General features: G+C 39.3%; 1 long non-coding RNA gene across 2 annotated transcripts in view; it reads left to right on the top strand.

The window, feature by feature from the left end:
• Window positions 1-10293, top strand: part of LOC121829543 (uncharacterized) — a 47771-nt gene extending 37478 nt beyond the window's left edge. For both annotated transcript variants that reach the window (XR_013051479.1, XR_013051480.1), the window contains 2 exons: window positions 7345-7399; window positions 10137-10293. This is a non-coding gene — a long non-coding RNA (uncharacterized LOC121829543). The remainder of the gene's footprint in view (window positions 1-7344; window positions 7400-10136) is intronic.
• The last annotated feature ends 8584 nt before the right edge of the window (window positions 10294-18877 follow it).

The raw sequence follows: 18877 nt of genomic DNA on the forward strand, positions 1-18877 counted from the left end.
ATAAACTTTCAAAGTATATAAGATGCTAATGAGAAGAAAATATATAAGAAGCATTATGTATCTTTTACAAGCAATTTTCAGTAAATTATCACAGATATTTAAGATGAGTTTAGTTGAACCTTTTAGTCGTAATATAGTAATGTATTTAATGATAAATGATATAATTAATTTTGTCAGTTCAGTACACATTGGCAAAAGATGTTGACTAAAGTTACCTATTTCAAGTTTCTATGCTACCTCTGCAAAATCCTTCTGAATGTTGATCTTCATTCTGATCAAATACCATTCACTGTAATTTTTGAAATTTATTAATCTTTCCAAGTTTAAATTAAATGACTTCTGTAAAATTTTCTTAGGGTCTTTATGGAAATGAATGGTGGGATGGGCACATTTAATGAAACAGAAACCAATTAACTAAGGCCCTCTCTACAACAGATCATGGTCTAGTATGGCAAAACTGATAACTTGAACATAAAGTAGATTAATGATAAGTTAACTATGAAGATTGCAATACCTTACTAATTTTCACATTTGATTTTAAATATTTTTGGAATACTGTGGGAGGCGAAGGCTGGTTTTAGAGGTTGTCTTTATACATTAAGAAGAAACTTATATGTCCATTAAAACAGAGTGTTAGGTTGGAGGAAGAGGTATTGTTCCTAGAAAAACAAACAAACAAACAAACAAACAAACTTGGTACCTCCACCTACGACTAGAGAATACTGAAAATGAAAGATGGAGATGGAACTAGTTTTTACCAACATTTCAACATCACAAATTTCCAGCTCTTACCCAATCCCGAAACAATAGTTCTTCTCTGGAATTTTCAGTGTGTTTTCCAGGAGTAATTATACATTGACGAGGAAGAGAGAAGCCTGCAGAGCAGAACACAAAACCTAATGATTCTATCCGACTCAAAGTTTCCCTTCACTCTTTGACTTTGCACAGCATCATGGCTCCCTGCCAACCCCAACTGCTCATGGTGCACTTCAGGGTCTGCTCTGGAAATCATCTTCCAGTGTCAAAAACTACTAGCGCTCCATCCATCTCCTACCTCCTATCTCCTATCCCTGCCACCCTCATGTAGAAATGCCCTTGGATTAGACTCTTTGCTCTGAGCTAAGGATGATGTAACCCTTACCCCATTTAATTATGCTGATAATCTCAGATGCCATTCTCTTGCACATTTATCAGTCCCAGGTGTAAAATTGTGTGTTTCATGGTTGTTCTCTACCTTTGTCCTCACAATAATTCACAAGGCAGCTAGCTAGTACCTTCCATCCTTGTGGTAATTTGGCAGCTAGAATCTAGGCAGATTAAATAGCAGACCCTATATTGGATAGCTTGAAAGTGATTGAATGTTGACACTACCCTTGCATCTAGGTAGCATGCAGAGAGTATGTTACTCCAAACGAAGCCCAGGCTATTTCAGAAAATAGCCACTTAGAAAAAATCCTTCCAATCCCACCCTCTTCCTCTTTACCTGCTGTTTATTGATTCCGAGCTGGGAGATCTTTGGGAACATTTTTGATATGCTTCGGGATATTTAGTGAAAGAATCTAGGCCCATTCCACTTTAGCCCGCAACCCCTGACAGAGTACATTCCAAAGAAAACTAAATGTCCCCAGTACCAACATGAGAAAGCCCAAGGCAAGCTTTGAGACAATCTAGTCTTCCAGATAGTCTCTCTTTTTGCTCATTAATTTCTGTCCTACTTGTCTATCAACCTTTATTTTCTGCTCCTATAAAGATTCTCCTTCTCTCAGTGGGATTCTCAGCCCAAGTGTGGGTATCTTTTAAGCAACCAGCCAAACTCTCTCTTCAAGAACATCTCTGTCCATTGATTTCAAAATCCTTTGTACTTAGATAGTCAACTTTAGAAAGACATGAGCTGCAGACTCTGCACTACCTGCCACTATTAGGGAATAAAGTGACAGATGGAGTTTTCTATTTCACTGACAGCTGGGCACACTTCCTTAAGCTTCCTTCTCATCACTTCCTGATGGTCCACACTTTCATTTAGCAAAGTTAAAGTGTTAAACAAAAAGGCATGCTTTTTATATTATCATGATCTTCATCCTGAAGATATGTCTAGTCATAGGATGTTTTTAAATTCAAGTCTCCATCTCTCCATTCATAAAATGGGAGTATATTAACATTATGGTACATTAACTGCCTTAGAGCAATAGTACAGGAAATGATTCACTCATACAAAAGTTACTAAAATGTAAATTCTATCACCAAACAGTTATATACGAAGGCAAGGCCCTTCCTTCCTTTTATTTTTCTTCAGGAAATTGACTATATGGTCATTTATTGTAAATACAAATTCATTCATCTATTTCCACCACTTCATACCTTGGCTCAGCAAATGTTTAGTAAGCACATGTTGAACCAAACTAAGCAATCTTGCTTCTCTGCATGCATTGGCTTTCAAAAGCGCGCGCGCGCGCGCGCGCGCACACACACACACACACACACACACACACACACACACACACACACACGAAAAAAAAAAAAAGAAAAAAAAACACCTAAGAGTGTTTCAGTTGCAGTTTCTCTGGAAGCCTATGCTCAATTCAGGTTAAAGTCAGCAAAAGAATAAATTCCAAACTCAATTTTTATACCCATGCTATTTTAAGCCTCTTCATAGATGCAGGTTGTATCATTAGGCTAACAATACTGCATATTCTGAAAAGGAAGAGATCAGATTTCACTCAGAATGGAAGTATATGAGTTTCTATGTTCCTGCTATGCCATGAGTCTGGAGAAATGGGTCCCTAGCAGGCAGTGTCCTTTATCCATAAAAAGTTGGTGTCCTTTATCCATAAAAACAATCTGCTGGATGGATTTTCTTAATATGATCCACAACAGCACTCAGAAAATGTTGACACAGATGCATTAACAATAGAAAATGGGAACTTATCTTCCTCCCATTGTCCCAGTCTGCTGCCACGTTCGCAGACTGTTTTCCATGTGTTTCCCCATTAAAGCTAAATCATGTCAGCATGAATATAACAGAATTATAATTAACTTCCCGAAAGAATGCTGATCTCAGACAGAAGGATTCCACTGCCAATACAGAGATGATCTTTGTGCGTAAATAGGGGGAAATACAGCTCCGTATTCCCCATGCTGGTTTTCTTCCTGCACCTCTTGTTCTAAAAACCCAGCAAAGGACATTAAAATCAGTCAGTGTTCCATGTGCAGAACACTATAAATAGTCAGTCATCAAGTCCGTATCCAGGATGCAAATAAGATCTCTAGAGATACCATGTGAATAGGAATGCCTTTTACACTTTGGCCACATTGTGCAGGAGATTTCTTTAAGGATAGGGATGTGTCTGTTGTAAATATTCAAACATTTTTCTGCCATTTTCAAAAGTGATGAAAATCCAATCTCTAGTGGAGAAAAACTGATGTCCTGGTTTGCACATTCCTCTATCTCTGTATTTGGCTCACACACTAGTACCAGTCTCATTTTTTTTTTAAATCCTTCAGAGCTCAGTGCAAACTGTGGCATTTGCAATGAATGTGTTGTTTACGCTTAGAGTGGGCTGGGATCTATTTTCTGGGACCATTTGTTGATTGTCTAGCATGCCTATTTGAGTCAGTAATAGAAAACCAAATAGGTTTCCTGTAGCTGATATTAGCTTAGTAATCTTAGAGATTCAGTGGTACTATTTGGATAGGCAATTTGTTTTCCTTTTAAGATTCATTTATTTATGTTAGTTGTATGTGTGTGTGTGTGCTTGAGTGTATGTAGGTATACCACATGCAAGTAGGTGCCCATAAAAGGCAGAAGTGGAGGCCAAAGGAGAGTACAGGATCCCTAGAGCTGGAGTTACCGTAAGTTGTGAACTGTCCACTGTGGGTGAAACAGAATCCCAGGCCCAGCAAGTGCTCTCCCCAACTGGCTCATCTCTCCAGCCCTGTAACAGTACATTTGAATGCCATAAAGTAATTAAATATATTTTTAAATGAGGTATTGCCTTCAATAGCTTGGTATTTTAGGTTGTTTGTTTGTTTGTTTCTTTGTTTTGTAGTTTTCCTTTCTGGCTTGTATTTTATTAAATGATCATTGTGCTCCAGAAATTGTGATAAAATTTTACCTGTATACTTTCTGTAATTTTATCTAACTTTTACTTAAAGAAAATAAGCCTTGGGGTCTTACAAGGTAAGCCTTTCCTAATGTTACCCCACATGCAGGGGCCTTAGATTCAGGAGTTACAAAATGTCTTCATGTGTTTGGTCATTTTAGGCAGCTGTAATATAATACCTGAGGCTAGAAACTTCTTAAAGTAAAAGGCTTATTTAGCTCACAGTTCTGGAAATCCACGAGAATGATACCGACATCAGCTCCTTGTGAGGACCTCTTGGTAGAAAGCACTACATGGCAGGAACACATGATGGAGAGAAGACAGAGTTCAAATACCACATACTAAACAGCTAGCTTAACCCTCCCTTCTTGAAACCACTTCTCAAGAGAACAAAGCTAGTCCTTTCAGAACTGCGGTAATTCCTCTCAAAGGTGTTGTGTCTCCGTCATCTTGTCATCTCTTAAACGTGCGATCGTCTCGGTACTATTCTCTTGGAGAATAAGCTTCACCCACATCTACCCCATAGCAAGGTCAGGCCAGGTCCTCTTGGAGGACTGGGGAGATGGCTCATACTTGCTGCAGAAGCATACAGACCTGAGTTCAGATCCCTAATACCCATGCAAAATCCTAGAGTGGCAGCACATACCTGCAATTCTCTGCAGTTCTTAAGCCAGCTCATCTAGCTGAATTCAAAAACTCCGGGTTTATTAACTCACCCTGTCTCAAAAAATAAGGTGAAGAGTGACTGAGGCATATACACAATGTCGATCTTCAGCCTCCACATGCACTTGAACATGCATGCAGCACACACACACACACACACACACACACACACACACACACACACACCAATCACTCTTTTTTTTTACCTCCTTGCTCACAGACAAGATTCATTTTGAAGGAGGCCTCAGTAGCATATTCTTCCTAAAAGCTTAATACCTCTGGCTGCCAGACTCAAAGGAACATTAACATGCAGCCCAGCAGGTCTCACCATCTCCAGCACTAAACACCTTTGATTTGGTTAAACTACAATCACTCACTGATAGGGTATCCACTTTAAACATTTACAGAAAGGCCTCCTTTGTATCTGAGCCTGTTTTAGGCACTGGGCACCTAGAGATAAACAACTGGGTCCTCAGCCTGATATGGCTTACTTCCTCACTCTCAATTTTGCAAATCCAGTATTAGAGGTAAATCTAAGGATAGAGGTGCCTCATCTGGGAACATGGAAGCTTTGAAGGTCTACATCCCCAAATACTAGCATGGAAAAAATTGACTGCTACACCCAAAAAAAAAACTGTCCTTGGACATTCAAGCATTAAAACATTGATTGACCCTAGTACTATTATAGTAAATAGCATCTTCAACCATGTCAGTTCACAAAGCTTGGGATATTGCTCAGGAAGCTTTGAGAAGTAGGAACGCAGCAGAGCAGCTCCTATGTGTACTGTACACACAGGCCTCAAGACTAGATAGTAAAGTCTGGACTCTCAGGAAGTTTCTTCCCTGTTTTTGCTTAATTGAGTGGAGGCTTTTCTGTTTGTACATCTTTCAAATTCCTCAATGAAACGAAGCAGCTTCCTAAGCCTGGGATTCAGGAGTGGGAACTTCGGAAGATACTGTCTATCTTGTACTTGAGTTGCTGGTGTTTTTTCCAAGTATATTCACCTTCTTTAGGCCTCTCTTGAGTACAAAACAATGCCTCTTCTCTTTTTCAAAACTTACACAGATCAATTCTTTCGACTTTATAGTAAATAGAAACTAAAACAAAGTTTAACACCATGTCCTACAAATATAATCTATTCATGATATCCCAGTTGCATTTCTTAACAGTCAGTGGTTAGAATTTGACTTTTATATGGGCTGAACTGTCTACTATTGATGCCATATAGCTTTACTTTCAATTCTTATTACAATTTAAAGCAAAACGAATGTGTGATTAAACCAAAAACCCAAAGGTTCAGCAGCAAATCAAACAAAAAAGGCGGTGGGATTTCCGCACACTGAATTTCTTAGAGTGTTCCTGCTGCCTTAACTGTTCCGCTCAGCCCAAAGAACACCCTATACACTTTTGGTTGATGTCTTTATCATTTTTTGACTATGGACTCTGTGTATGCATTTCATCCATTGGTCATAATGGCATACAATCACAGCAAGTCTGTCTATGGAGGTTCTGAGCAGGAGTCATGGTATTTCTCTATCCACATGGACAGCAGAATTACCCCGAATCAGAAAGCCATGGATGTCAACAGGAAAACACCTGATGTCACTTCCTGCAGTCCCAGTCCAGCTTTCTATTTCTAACTTCTCCTCTACCACATGCATGCACACAGGCACAACAAACATACATTTAGCCACATGTACATTCACTGACACACATATCCATGAACACATGGATATATGTTCACATATGTACAGTCATACACAAATACATAGATACACAGACACATATAGTCCTGTAGATATAAATACATACACAGACAGACTTGTATGCATTTAATTGACACATTCATGTGTACACAAATATGCACACACATAGTTACACATTTTTTCATATATTCATGAATGAAAATATACCTACTCAATACATGCATATCAACATACATGGATACACGTTCACATATATGTAACATAAAAATATGTATGCATGCACGCATACACACAGATGTTCACTCAAAGATACATGATCACTATGTATGCATCTACACTATCACACACATTTATCTATGTATGTCTATGTGCAGAGACACAAATGTATACACACATTCATAGATATAAAGTCATGTACACATACACACACTCATACATACGTATTCATGAGCAAAATGCACTGACACATTCACATATACATTCAGAGTCCCTTACATGTGCATATATTCACATACAAACATACAGGATTACACATAGATATGTGCACACAGATAAACACAAAGGCACACACAGATACACATAGGCACACATGTAAACACAGGCATGTATGCACATGCTTTCTTTTTCATTTTTGAGGGCCATGTTTAGGCTGTTTCACTTCCTGATAGACTGGCCGAGGTTTCTTGATGTTTTCCTCACTGAAGATCCGTGCCAGATGCTGAGTCTGGTTCCTCAGCAAGGTCACTGTGGCTGTAGTTTTGCAACAGAAGAAACAGACTTAAGATAAGCCCGCTCAAGAATGAGAAGCAGGGGGTCTGGAAAGAGATAAGGGAGGAGCTGACCTACCTAACCTCTGACCTCCTCTCTCCCGCAGACTCACCACTGCTGACGCACATAGACTTGCCTTAGGTTTTATGAGCAGCTGTGTGGTAAGTAAATAAAAGCCAAGGTGTGTTGGGGAGCAAGTCTGTGACCTGTGATCCTGAAGCGTGACTACAGGACAGTCTTGGAGATCCAGGCTGAAATTTCCATTCCATAATGGTCACCCTAGGTCCCTACTCCATTCTGAGCTGAGTTGGTCTCCTCATCCATTGTTCAAGCAGCTCCATCCTCTTCCCCTTTGCTCCACAAGTGTGTTTCCAACAGCTTGGGCTCTGCTAACTGTCTGTGCTGGCTTCCCGGCTACCTTTCAGCCTTTGGTTCTAGTTTTCATTTTTACTGAAGTTTCATCCATGAAGATCATAGGATGAATTGAGAGGTGTGTGTGTGTGTGTGTGTGGGTGTGTGTGTGTGTGTGTGTGTGTGTCTGTCTGTCTGTCTGTCTGTCTGTGTGGTGTGGTATATTTGGAGAAACGTTTTATTATTTAAAAACAAGCAGGCACATATATTTTTCTAAAGAAAAAGACAATGGTTTCCTCTAAAGAAAATCAAAGGCATGCTCTACAACAGTCAGAGAAAGCTGAAGTTACCCTTCAAATGGTTAAAAAAAAATTCAACCTCCTCTTACTGCACACACTTGCTCACACCATTCCCTTTCTCCTCTGCCTATTGTCACCAGAACAGCAGTGGCCAGCTGAAAGCATTCTGAAATTTATATTTCAGGTTTCTAGTGGACAGAAGGTGTTGGCGTGGAGCATAGGGGTTTACCCTGAGTTTTAACAGGTTTTGAGACACTAGAGCCTCCAGAGAAGTACTGTGTGGAGCCAAAGCAGGCCAGGTCTAGAGCTAAAGCAAACTGCACTAATCATCCTTGGATTCTGTCCTTTGAAAGACCTTGAAAGTAAATCTATTATACATGACTAGGACTCCCCAGCAGCTATTAGTTGGATTCTGAAATGTAATGGTTTCATAGACAATCTTTGGAGTTGTGCTAATATATTAGAGATTGTCAAATCTTTAACAAATCTTGCAAGACTTCGATATTGAAATTGTCTCTTCATGTTACCAGAAGGGTAGAATTCTGACTTAATGTTTCCTAGTTCCCTCATTCACATTGATAGTCTATATCATAACTGTAAAACTAAAGGGTCTGGCAAGGCAGATCAGTAGGAACCTCCCAGAAACGTATTTTACCATCAGTTGATTTATAACTTGAACCAAAGTTGTGAGTCCGTCACTGTGATTAGCAGGATCTATGTCCACCGAGTTAATGAAGTGGTGGAGGCCGCTAAGACCCAGAGATAGCTCAGTACTGTGTGTGGGGTGGCAGGTCCCCTTGGGGTACTTCCAGCATTGGCTGAACCACACAAGGTATCTGCTGCCTGAATGATATATATTTTAAATGTCCTGCTTCCAAAAATATATATGGGTATGTTGAAGTAACACATTATCCATGACATACATAAACACACATCTGTGTTTTATAACCAATGTCATCTTCAACACCAGGCTAACACTAGGTGAAAGTCTGGGAGCTTAGCTCTGTCTTAACTACCTAATAATTTACAAGGGCCTTCAGGTGAATCTATATAGTTTGGGTATCATTGACTTGATATGATTTTCTTAACATTAGATATTTCGATTCTGCACTCAAAGTGTTCCTCCTTCCTCTCCGAACTTAAGGAGTTTCTTCAGTCTGTTCCAGAGGCTCTTTTCCTCTGCACCTTTCATATGACATCTTCCCCGAATTCTTCTAATGCTTTGTTTAGGGTAAACTGAATTTTTCTGTTGCAGCCTCGGGTTAAAGGTCTGCTGAAGTCAAACATTCAGTCTAAATTCCAAGGTTTTTCATAATCCTGTGCACACGTTCTGCAATTTTATCTCCCCCTCAAGCAACCCAGGCCCCTCCTCCCTAAGGTTTCCTAATGATCTCATGGCCCAGGCATTTGGCCCCTGAGCTCTGGCCAAACCATTCCAGATAGGGGAGATCTGGCCAGGAGTAGGTGAAGATCTCTGCTGGGAAGGAGTGGCGCTTGCATGTAAATCCTGATTAGAGAACTTTCAGAGGGAGAAGTTCTTTCTCTTTATTTTCTGCTGGTTAGATATCAAACAGAGGCAATATAGAGAAAAAAAATCTAGCCACAGACACAAAGGATTAAATTAGATTTCTGGTTTGAAGATGAAATATTCATCTTTTACCTAAATGAAAGTCATGAAATAAAATTATTAACCTGTTAGCCAAAAAGTTTTCTTGAAGAGTGGAGAGCATAGTGGAAATAAACAGAATTCAAAGGGAATAAGGCCTGCCAACTTATATTTTTGATTCTTTTTTGAAATACTTTGTTTCTAAGTGAGAACACTTGTTAACTGAACAACAACAAAAATCTAAATACAAAAGTGTAAATATCTACATATAAGAATACATAAATGGAAAAAAGATGACCAATTTAGATATTGTTCTCATGTGGAATATTCAAATAAGAGTATGACTGGTCTCCAAAATCAGCAGGTAGATTTATGGTGATATGAAGCCATTATGTGGAACACAATGAAGTGTTTTTAAAGCTTCTGTTCTTAAATAACTTAAAAGGTAATGAATTCTTCCTTTCTTTTGACAGTGACAGATAAGTAGAACATATTTTTTAAAATATTCGCATTATGTGACCCTTAGGAAGGAGTACATAGCAAACAAAATGTCCAGTTCTAGATATCATACCGTACCAGTGAAGTGGCTTGAAGGAGTTGTCACATTGTTTTTAAGCCTCTGGTTTTCCTTGTCTCTCCCAGGTACGTGGTCTTCATCCACATCCATGCTGTTCTGAGGAGTGTCCGAGAGATAAGAAGACTGAACAAATCTTGAAGAGAGGCCAATAATAAAGCATTCTACACTCACTCCTGAAAGCTCTGTGTCCTACTTAGGAAAATATAATCTAAATTGAAACAATGAACCAAAGGTTTTCTTTCTCCCCTTTGAGATATGCAGGAATAGCAAGGCTTTTCTACATCTGTTATTACTCATGGAAACTGCAATGGATTACAGAGCAAAGGTAATTCCTACTATCTATTAAGACTGTCCATTGTGCCCACAACCGCTCTCCCATTACAATGGAAGGTTTTGTGACTAGGACACCTTTCTTTTCATCTAGACTTTCTTTTTGAAGATCACAGGGCTTTAAGTTTTGCTTAATCCCCTGCACATTTGGCCAACTATCTAATCAGGGTAGCTGTTAGCTTAGTACATCACTTTGTAAAGAAGAGAAAAGAATAGCTGCATTTCTCAGAAGCTAAGCCTGATTAGAATAATAATATGTAACATTCCTCTTTAAATGAAGACCCACACGGAAGAAATGGAGTTGTGACCCAGAGAAATGCCCCATAGGTAGCCACCAAGGAAAGGATTCCAGATCACCTGACGGACAGGTGATCACCACAGCAGGGTGTTCCTCTTCCTTGAAACCAGTTTGTTTTGTTTTGTTTGTTCACTCTGCTTGCCTTTACCAGTGGAAACTTTAAGAGTCTTATAATTCATGTCAAGCACGATATTTAATGGACTGAATGTCAATTTCAAGAAGCAAAGTTCTACTCAGAAGAAAGAAGTACATAAGAAATTTAAAAAATAATAAAGTTATAACAAAAGCATAGACTCACATGGAAGGAATTCACATAACGTCTGAGGAGGCAGAGAGGGAGGACAAGAGGGAGGACCAGAGAGGTAGGGAGGGAGGGAGAGGGAGGGGGAAGGTAGCATAGTATTTTCAGAGAAAACAGTTTTTAACATTGTTGTATTTATTTTTTAATTTAATGCAGTGAAGTGGTGTATGAATGCTCACTTCATGTTAGCAATTCATAGCTCTGACGAGTCTGATTCACATCCTGAAATCAAATAGGCAGCCTTGAAAGCTGACAACCAGATGACATGTACAGATTCAACAGGAACAGATGTCCTCTTTAGGTGCTTTCAATGGAATTTATAAGATAAATGCAAATTTTTTGTGTAGCACAAAAGTTGCTGAAGACATCACAAAAAAAACACAGCTGTCTGTCTTCCAGAAAATTGTGGTTAATATCAAGCATTAGAATAATATAGTCATAATTTATTTGCACATAACTGTAGACTCATTGGTCATATTTCTAAATATACTACTGATTTATTAGCTTTCTTATGAAATATTTACATGTTTTTACTCTGACCCATCAAAAAGGAAGTCTATTTACAAAATCATGATGTTGACATCCGTACATCATAGGATCTAAATGGATTGCTGGGGAATGCCCCAAAAATAGTTCATGAAATTCTTTTTTTATTTATATTGTAAGACATTTGCTTAGCAAATCTTTCATGTAGCATTTAAGAGAATATATTTCAAAGGATCTCATTATGATAATTCACTTCATGAGAGAATGCTGGCATTGAGATCAGCATAACCTGATATCAACATAAATCACTAAAGGAGAATGGTCAGTGTGTTAGCCAGATATTTAGCTTTCATGGTTATCCAGTTGTATGCTCTTTCTCCTATAAAGAAAGCACTTCTCTGAGGCAAAATTCAAGTTATAATTTATGGGTTCATAGTAATTTGGGGCGAATACTAAGTGCTAACATTTATGAAAAATGTAAAATGAAGAAAAGAAAAGCAAGAAGCACAAAGAAGTGGATATGAAATAAAACCATCTACTCGAGAAAGGTCTTATTTTTTCCAGAGTTAAAAGATACTAGACTCAAAATGCTTCACATTTAATAACAGTAATATTATGGTTTTTTTTTTTTTAGAAAGGTTCATAATGAGCCTAGGTCTTGAATTTTTAAGCCAATACACATAATCTACCAGACATACATCAGTACCTGGAGAACACGGAAACAGCATAAGATGCCTGAAGAGTCTAGCCTGGAAGCTCCTACTTCCTTGTCCAGAAATTTCAAGGCTATTCCCTCCACCTCCACAGGGATCAGAATGGATCTTACAGATTTGCATTTTCAAACGGAACAGGAACATGGTTCAATAAGGAAGTTCTGGCCATTAACCAGTGGAGATCTGAGTGCAGATCCCCAGAATCCACGTAAGTCCAGACTTGCTAGAACATGACTGTAATCTCAGCACTCCTGCAGAGAACTGAGAGGCAGAGACAGCAGAGTGTACAGGAGTGTGCACACCGACCAGCCTGGATATGCAGTAGCAAACAACAGAAGACCCTCTCTTAAGCAATGTGCAAGGTGAGATCAGACACCCAAGGTTGTCCTCTGACCTCCACATTTGTACCATGAAACATGGGTGTCTATACTCAAACCACACAAAAATACATATAAGATAAACAACAAAAATAAATGAATTTAGGAAAGATGGGATCGAATGATCTGGACCTCAACAGTAGAAAAGAAATGGGATTAGATGCTAGAAGGTAGCACAGCACTCAGTTCTTGCATCCCAAAACATCTGAAGGCTATGGGCTGGTTTTTGTTGTTGTTTTGTTTTGTTTTTGTTTTATCATAAAGACTTCATTAGTGGAAAGCCTTTCTAGCTGACTACAACCTCCCTGAAGGAAAAAATACTAATGCCTTTTGCATCTAACTCACTTCAAGTTTGAACTTCCCAGATAAGTGATGCTAAGAGTGAGTAAAACTAACAATGATCCTGAAAATATTTATAGAACCTAGGATGTCCTGGGAAGTACCCAAGTCATACTCAAACACACACAGATCCATATACCTCTTTATGAAATTGAGCAAGGCATCTCTTGAAGGTGCATGCAACTACCAAAAGAAGTGGTATGTCCTTACTGTAGGCTTCAGAGTCAGAAAAGGCATAAACATAGGACCGGTGAAGTTTTGGGAAGGAATATTTAATTGAGTTTATTCCAAAAGGAATCACACTGTAGTGCGTAGCTCACCTCCCAGCACCTTATGAGACTGGCAATTACTCCTGCATTATGTCTGATATCTTCTAATTCAAACCCTTATTATCTAGTTTGATTGTCTTAACTCAAGAGGAGCAAATCATTTCCTTTGCTACCAATTACTCTAGACTCAGCTGTATGGCCAAGTAACAAAATTCCTTCCCCAGTCAAAATGCTATATTCAGACATACTGTGATTATTTTTGGTGCTGTCCTTTGGCAAGAGAACTCTGTGCAGAAGGGCCGGGGCTCAAGCACTACAACACTTCCTCCAATTCCCTTTGCTTTCTTACTTCTTTTTTTTTCCCCAGAAAGTTGCTAATGCTGTGGGCTGAGATTTAGTGGTTGAAATGGTAGCTTCTGAAGCTGAACTGTGACCACCTGAGCAAGGCTGATGTGGCAATGCCAGAAAAAAACAAAGCAGCACAGGACCATCAGCAGAAAAGTAGCAAAGGTTGGAGGCTACTCCAGGTCAAAGGAAGAGCTTAAGGGTACTCAAGTTTTAAAGTCACTCGTGCAACTCAAATCAGCCTTGAATGCTTAGCATCACTTGTTTCCAGCTGATTGCCTCTCCCATTGTGCTTAGCTTCATTGGTCACTAGGATGCTGCTTTTACAGACTTTACTGTGAGGGACTCAAATTTTTCAAGGTGACATCATATAACAATAATTGAACTTGGTCTTGGAGTCATCTCAGAACAGTGATAGGCCCTCCAGCTCACAGAAAAACAAAAAGACCTTTCACAGATGTAGGTTGCTATGATTAGTAACACTTCTCTGTCCACTGTCACCAAGGCTGCTACTGTAGGTGATTCCCAAAACTTGAATCCAGTAGATCCAGGCAACTTTATGTTAGGGCAACATGTAGACTGAAACAAAAGTAATTAGCCCCATAACATCTGTCCTAAATTGGCTGGAAGATGCAGCTAGTTACATTCCATCAAGCACTCAGACATTAGAGCTATGGAAAGACAACCAGCCTAGTAAGTTCCTTGTGACTTCCTACAAGTTGAGCTTTGAGGGAAGAAGTAAATATTATGAAGGAATGGTCATGAGCTGGAAATCATCTTTACCCTAAAGACAAACAGATTGAAAGAAAGAAAAAGGGGGAGGGAGGAAAGGGGAGAAGAAGAAACTGCACTCCAAAAGAAACATTGACATGGATTATGATGTTTGCAAGTGTTTATGTAAAAGAAGGAGACAGGATGTGTTGATCTGTTCTAGAAGGCTTCTGTACTGGCACTATGTGGAATAAAATGTGTTACGTCTGAAATTTCAGGTAAGTATGAGCTGCAATGAGCATGGAGGTTATTTTCTTCTCCAAGGAATGCCCACGGATTCCTATCTTATATGGAACAATGGAGTCATTCTTTGCCCCATGTTTACTGAAGGCATCCCTTAATCACTTTGAAGAACAGTTTCCTTTTTTTCCACAAACCTTAGGATCACAGGCATGTGGGAGTGGGGATAATAAAGGTGCTTGTTAGGCATTAAATCCCTAATTGGATTAGTGGTATCACACTGCAGAGGTTAGCTTCATTTCACCCTGAGAATCGAAGGAGTTTCCAGAGTGGGAAGCCATACCATAGTGTCTATGACCACCTTGTTGAAGACGAGGCTGTACACAACACAAAAATAAATAAGTCCGTAAATCAATCAGTCAATAAATAATCTCTTCCCCAGGCTCAAAGTCTGACTTATGGCTCACTTTAACCCCACCCCCTTCCTTCTCCTCCACTTCTTCTTTGTTGAAAACAAGGACTCTGACAGAGACAGGGATTTTCTTCTCAAACAAAGCACGCTGATAAAATTATGCTGTCAGAGGACAAAGAACAGGTAACCATCTGCCTCATTCTTTTTGCAACTGAGAAGGTGTGGTGACGCACTTGTCATTCCAACACACAGGAAAATGAGGCAGGACGATCAGATCAAAGCCAGTCTTAGCTACACAGCAAATTCAAGGCTCCATAAAACCCTCTCTCAAAAAATTAGAAGCAAAACACCTCTCAAGTCCATTGAATGATGCAGAGCAATGGAAGTCAATGTCCCCTGATGGTAGAAATGTCTAATGGTGTAGCACTGTGGAAAACAATATGAAAATTCAACATCAGGAAATTAAAACATGGTATCACCATATAATACTTGCTCTCTGTTGTTGTAGTAGCCTAAAGGTGAAAAGAACCCAGTGCCTGTTAATTGATGAAAGCATACACAGCACTTAAGATAAACAGCCGGTGGACTATTTCTCAGATTTTAAGAGGAAGGAGATTCTGAAGGAGCCTGAGTAGACCTTAGAGAAAACATGACACGTGAAATGAACCCCTCACAAAAATAGTGAGTACTTCAGGAGTCTCCTCATATAAATTACTGAGAAATGTCAAAGCATAAATATAGAAAGCAGAACAGTGCTTGCTCAGGGCTGCATAGAGGAGGGACTTGCTGATTAATAAGCAAGGATTCAGTTCTTCAAGTCTGTGCCTATTCCCTTTGACTTTAGTTGAATATGTGACTGCTCCAACCACCAGATTATGCTGGATATAACACTATAGGACTTCTAAGTCAGGTCACAAAGGGCTGTCCAGACTATACAATTTGCTTAAGAGAGGTACAGGTGGTCATTCTAGCTACATGGACTGTTAATGCAGAAAATCTACTCTATGTGCATCAGTGGACATACCCAGCTGAACTCTTAGCTTGCCACACCCTTGGGCAATTACATGAGGTATCCATTTGAGAGCTGGACAAGTGAACTGTTTCCATATTCCCCCCTCTCTCTTTCTCTCACTCTCTCTCACACACACAATCATAAGGAAAAATTTGTTTTATATTGCAAAATTTGAGAAGGCAGTGTAAGATGTTGTAACAGTGTGTTCATGCATTCAGACTACTATAACAAAATACCACAATCAGGGTAGCTTATCGATAATAAAATTTATTTCTCATAGTTCAAAGACTTGAAATTCAACATCTGACTCCAGCAAATTTGATGTCTAGTGACAATTCACTTAGTGATTCATAAATAGCCTAAAACATCTGTCACTCGAGACAGGGTGGGATAAGTTTTTATCCATGTTGGTATGAGTACACACACACACACACACACACACACACACACACACACACACACACACGAATATATGTATCTATTTGGTGTGCATGGTGTGTGTATAGATGTGTGTGTGGAGGAGGGGTGCACATTGTGTGTATGCATGGAAATGCCCAGAGACGACAACCATTTCCCATGCACTCTCCACCTTTATTTTGATACAGTCTCCTTCACTGGTCTGGAGCTTGCCAAGAATACTTAGCTGGTTGGCCAATTAGCCCCAGATATCCGCCTGTCTCTGCCTCCTGAGTGCTGGGTTCATAAGCAACTGCTCCTTTGCCTTTTTTTTTTTTTCTTTTTTTTCTTTTTAACATGGATGTATAGATTGGAACTCATGTCCTTTAAGACAGGCATGTCACCATCTCCTCAGTTGATCAACAAGTCTGTTTAAAGAGCCACAAACATTGAGACCATTGCTCAATGTATCTGTACTGACAATGGCATAGCAACAGGAACTCAGAGAATGGAGGAGTACAGCAAACAGAAGATTCCAGTGCCAGTGGAGAAAGGATGCTGTCAACATCCAACTTCCTGGGTTTTCTTAAGGAATGGAATTTGAAAGGCAAAGCAAAACATTTAACATATAAAGAAGCTCTTCCTGGGAAACTGTGCCATAACCCTGGTGCTAATTCTACAGCCACATGCCACAAGGCATCATTGTCACAGTGATCAGCCTCAGGGGTGGCTTTCCCCCTTGTCCCAGCCTGACAGTTAAGGGCTGCATCCTAATAAAGACAGAATAACATGAAGTCATTTAAGCTGTCGAAGTGTGTTAGCTGGCAGATGCTCACCTAACTCACACAGATGTGCTTTGTCACTGTGTGACTAACGCTCTGCGGAAGTGAGGAGTCAAGTGTTAAAAATCCAGGGTAGTAGAGTCCTTTGAATAGCTTCCTATTTTGTTCTAGTCATTTTCACACGCCCCTCAAAAAAATCTGCCATACATGTGATTATCTCACAAGGATAGAGAAAAAAAGCAAAATGAGTTATCAGGGACTTCTCTCTCACAGCACATTTCAAATCTATATATTATATGCTAGGAACTGGGATGTAGCACAGCTGGTAGAATTTTAGCCTAACACTGTATCCTAAGGCCCTAGAATCACTTCCCAGCTCTACATAGAACCAGGCACTGGTGGCACATGCTTCCAGCACTCATGAGGGGGAAGCAGGAGGATCAGAGGTTTACATAAAAACTTTTTATTACATAAAAAGTTCAAACTTAGCCTGGGATACAGAAGACCCTGTCTTAAAAACAAAAACAACATCTAATCACAAATGGCATTAGGAAATGTGGTAGGGCTTTGACCTTCTGTAATATCTAGTACTATTTTATATTAGAAACTGTTAGTGCTCTGTGTATTAGAGTTTATCTACATATCTGAATGATTATGCTTTTTACCTTTTTATCTCAATTTATTATTAACATAAAATTCTACGGTAAATTATAGTAGTGACATTTTGATACAGGCATACACTGGGTACTGATCAAATCACAATAAATAAGCCTATCCATCTCTGAAAACATTTGTCACCTTTCTAAGACTACCAGAGAGAAGATTCTCCTCCACGGCACATTTAGAAAACTTTAGATCATATGTGTACATCTGTAACTGCTTAATTTTATCACTAAGCTCATCTTTTCCTTTGCCACTTTACTCAGAGATGTTATAAGCAAGTAGCCACCGTCATTGTTTTTCTGATTTTTCCACAAATAGTCAGAAGTTTTATGCAGAATGTCACTAAATTTGTTGCTCCCCACAAGAGGTGAATCACAATCATCAAATGCAGTTATCTCAATATGTTCCTTAATTATTTCACACTGTGGACTTCCCACACTCTCCATGCTACCAGAGGAGTCTTTAGAACCTGTAGGTCTCACTGAGTTGGAGAGCCAGCTCCAGATACCACCAAGCCCACTAGAGAAATTCATCCTTATAACTCTGTTTCTCTGAACCCCTCCTGTTACTACAATCTGTAATAGTCAGGGATATAATCGAGAAAAATTAGTATATAAACTAAAAGAGCATTTAATAGATGAACTTTCATGTTATGGTCTGGGTAGTCCAACGATGACTGCTTTGCACTAGAGAGGCTTCCAATCTAGGAGTAGTTCCGTATTTGTGGCTGGCTGTTTCAGCATTCCCAGTCTGGCACTAAATGCCTGAGAGATGCCTAGAGAGCTTCTGGTCTTCAGTCTATATTGAAAACCCAAAGAATCTGGTTATAATATCAGCAAAAGAATAATCAGCAACAGGATATCAGCAACTAGCAAGAGTGAAGGCAAGTAGGCAAAAAGCCAATGTTCTTTCTTCTTAGTCCTTATATCAAGGCTGGCACCAGAAAGTGCTGACCACATCTGTCTTTCCACTTCAAACAATCTGATCAAACAAGTCCCTCACAGGGGTGTCTAGAGATTTCATTTTACTTGATTCCAGACTAGTTAAGCCCTCACAATTGGTATGGCTCATAATCCAGAAGTTGGTTTATATCTGTATGTATTTATCATGTAGGGTCTCACTGTGTAGTCCA

Source organism: Peromyscus maniculatus, chromosome 5 (assembly GCF_049852395.1).
Source record: "Peromyscus maniculatus bairdii isolate BWxNUB_F1_BW_parent chromosome 5, HU_Pman_BW_mat_3.1, whole genome shotgun sequence".
Lineage (NCBI taxonomy): Eukaryota > Metazoa > Chordata > Mammalia > Rodentia > Cricetidae > Peromyscus > Peromyscus maniculatus.